This window comes from Nicotiana tabacum, chromosome 11 (assembly GCF_000715075.1).
Source record: "Nicotiana tabacum cultivar K326 chromosome 11, ASM71507v2, whole genome shotgun sequence".
Lineage (NCBI taxonomy): Eukaryota > Viridiplantae > Streptophyta > Magnoliopsida > Solanales > Solanaceae > Nicotiana > Nicotiana tabacum.
Genome location: NC_134090.1, coordinates 169711512 through 169715520, shown reverse-complemented (window position 1 = coordinate 169715520; position 4009 = coordinate 169711512).

The window sequence follows — 4009 nt, the reverse complement described above, 5'->3', positions numbered from 1 at the left end:
TTGATGATGTTCTTGTCCGGGTGGACAAATTTATCTTGCTAGTTGATTTTGTGATCTTGGATTGTGAGGTAGATTATGAAGTTCCAATCATATTGGGAAGACCTTTCCTTGCTACTAAGAAGGCCTTAGTTGATGTGAAAGTAGTGGAACTCACCTTTCGGGTTGGTGATGAGAAAGTGGTCTTTCATGTGTGCAAGTCAATGAAGCAGCCCAATAGTTCCGAGGTGTGCTCTTTTGTGGACCTTGTCACGGCAGTAATAGTTGATGATACCAGTGCAATTATCAATGTAGAGGACCCTCTAGAGGCAGTATTGTTGAATCTTGATGTAAATGAGGATGAAGGCCGAGTGGAGTGTGTAAATACTTTACATGGAATGGGATCTTACTCTTATGAACCTAGGAAACGCTCTTTGGATCTTGAAAATAGGAAGACTCCATCAATAAAACCTTCAATCGAGGAACATCCGGTGTTGGAGTTGAAGTCCTTGCCTCCACACCTCAGGTATGAGTTCTTAGGCCCTAGTTCAACTTTGCCAGTTATTCTTTCTTCTTGTCTTACTAACATGCAGGTTGATGCCATATTGGGCGTGCATCAAAAGCGGAAAAAGGCAATTTTATGGACTTTAGCTGATATTCGGGGGATAAGACCCGCATTCTGTATGCACAAGATTATTCTGGAAGATGATTCAAAGCCCTCCTTGGAACATCAAAGGAGGTTGAATAAGGCAATGCAAGTAGTTGTGAAAAAGGAGGTTAACAAGTGGTTGGTTGCCGGGGTTGTGTACCCCATCTCTGATAGCTCTTGGACTTCGCCGGTGCAATATATGTCGAAGAAGGGTGGCATGACCATGATTGCAAATTTGCAAAATGAGTTGATTCCTATCAGGACCGTCACCGAGTGGAGGGTATGCATGGACTACCGCAAGTTGAATAAAGCGCCCCGCAAGGATCACTTTCCATTGCCTTTTCTTGATCAGATGTTAAATGGACTTGCTGGGTGTACCTTCTACTATTTATTGGATGGATATTCTGGATACAACCAAATCTTGATTGCTCCGGAAGATTAGGAGAAGACCACGTTCACTTGTCCATATGGCACCTTTGCATTTTCTAGGATGCCTTTCGGGTTGTGTAATGCACTGGCTACATTCCAGCGGTGTATGATGGCCATTTTCACCGATATTGTGGAAGATATTTTGGAGGTGTTCATGGACGATTTTAGTGTTGTGGGTGATTCATTTGATGAATGTTTGAAAAATCTTGATAGAGTGTTGGCCCGTTGTGAAGAAACCAATCTTGTTCTTAATTGGGAGAAATGACACTTCATGGTTGAGGAGGGCATATTTCTTGGGCATAAAATTTCAAAGCATGGTACAGAGGTGGACAAAACAAAAATTGATGTGATTTCAAGGCTCCCTCCCCCTACCTCTGTCAAGGGAGTTAGAAGTTTTCTTGGGTATGCGGGGTTCTATCGGAGATTTATCAAAAACTTTTCCAAGGTAGTGAATCCTTTATGCAAGTTATTGGAAAAAGATGTCAAGTTCGTGTTCGATGAGAGATGTATGCAGGCCTTTGAACTTCTCAAGCACAAGTTGACCACCACCCTTATTATTACCACACCCAATTGGAGCTTGCCTTTTGAGCTCATATGTGATGTGAGCGATGTTGCGGTTGGGGCGGTTTTGGGTCAAAGAGTGAATAAAATGTTTCATCTGGTGTACTATGCGAGCAAGACAATGAATGATGCTCAAGTGAACTACATGGTGACTGAGAAAGAGCTTTTGGCTATTGTGTTCGCAATGGATAAATTTCGGTCGTATCTTATGGGTGCCAAGGTCATAGTGCATACCTATCATGCCGCACTCTGGTACTTGATGACGAAGAAGGATTCCAAAGCTAGACTGATGCGATGGGGCTTATTACTTCAAGAGTTTGATTTGGAGATTGTGTACTGGAAGGGTAGTGAAAACCAAGTGGCAGACCACTTGTCCCACTTAGAGGAGGATGGGAGGCCTCGTGATGGCCTAGAGATTAATGATTCATTTCCCAACGAACAACTCCTTTCTGTGTCGGTGAATGGTATGACATGATTTGCGGACGTTGCTAATTTCCTTGTGACTGGTATAATCCCGTGTGAGCTCTCTTCTAACCAAAGGAAGGAGCTCAAACGGGATACTTTGGATTTCTATTGGGATGAGCCGTACTTGTTCAAGATTTGCACGTATGGCGTGATCCAAAGGTGTGTCCCGGAGGAGGAGCAATTGAGTATCTTAGAGGCTTGTCATTCCTCTCTCTATGGTGGCCATCATGGCGGGGCGAGGACGGCTACAAAAGTTCTTAGTTACAGGTTTTATTGGCTAGCTTTGTACAAAGATACAAGTGAACTTCTGAAGAGATGTGACGAATGTCAAAGAGTGGGTGGAATTTCGAAGAAAGATGAGATGCCTCTCAATACTATCCTTGAAGTTGATATTTTTTATGTATGGGGCATTGATTTTATGGGCCCTTTTGTTAGCTCGTGTGGGAACACATACATTCTTATGGCGGTTGGCTATGTTTCAAAGTGGGTTAAAGCCGTGGCTCTACCCAACAATGAGGCCCGGAGTGTTGTTGCATTTCTCAAGAAGAGCATATTTACAAGGTTTGGCACTTCTCGTGCAATCATAAGTGATGGGGGGTCTCATTTTTGTAATAGAGCTTTTGACACTTTGCTTGCAAAGTATGGTATCAATCACAAAGTTTCTACTCCTTATCATCCTCAGGAGAGTGGCCAAGTTGAAGTCTCAAACAGGGAAATCAAGAGTATATTGTCACAGACGGTCAATGCAAATAGGACCGATTGGTCAAAGAAGTTGGATGTTGCTCTATGGGCTTATAGGATTGCTTACAAGACTCCGATCGGTATGTCTCCATATCGGTTAGTGTTTAGGAAAGCTTGCCATCTACCGGTTGAGTTAGAGCATAAGGCCATGTGGGCTTTGAGGAAGCTGAATCTTGAATGGGATGTGGCAGCAAATCTTCGTGTGAGCATCTTAATGAACTTGATAAATTCTGATTCCATGCCTACTCCAGTTCATCCTTGTACAAGGACAAGATGAAATACCTCCATGATAAATATGCTCATGGCAAAGAGTTCAATGTGGGTGATTTGGTTCTCTTGTTCAACTCTCGGTTACGTCTGTTTCCGGGAAAGCTTAAGTCAAAATAGTGTGAACCTTTTTAAGTGGTGTTTGTGAGTCCGTTTGGTGCACTTGACTTGAAGAACAAAAATGGGGAGGTTTTCAGAGTTAATGGGCATAGGTTCAAGCACTACCTGGACAAGATTGATGACAACCACGTGATGGCACTGCTCCATCTAAAGTGATTTGATGGTAACCTGTGTCATGCCGCGACGTTAAATCAGGAGCTTCTTGGGAGGCAACCCATGTGTCTTTATTTTTGTTTATTTTTGTTTTTCTTTGTAGTATAGGATTTGCTTTTGGACTAACTGGTTGTGAGTTGCTGTAGGATTGTTTTGATGCAGTGCAGGACTAAGTTGGAAAAATGCACACTCTCTGAAGTTTGCAATGCGGACCGCAATGCATTTTGTGCGGACCGTAGTGGCCTTAGTGCGGGGGCAAAAATTCAATGTGGACCGCAGAGTCGATTGATAAAAAATAAGGAGTCTCTGAAGTTTTCCACCGCGGCTGCAATGCATTTTCTGCGGTCCGCGGTGGACCACTACGGCCACATTGCATTTCTTGCAGTCCGCAGTGGTCATCTCCCCAGTGCCACTTGTTTCTGAGTACCGCAGACCGTAGTGCCATTTTGTGCAATCCGCGGTGGGTAGGTGAGATGGGCCCCAGTTCCTTTTTCTATAAATAGGACCTGAGGCTCTCATTTTAAACTTTTCGACCCTTTGTACTCAAAAGCTAAAAAATGAGTGTTCATCTCATCTAATTGCACAAATTCAACTGCTAAGTCTCGTTAATCAACATTGCATCTCACTTCTAGTAATTTTAATTCTTTC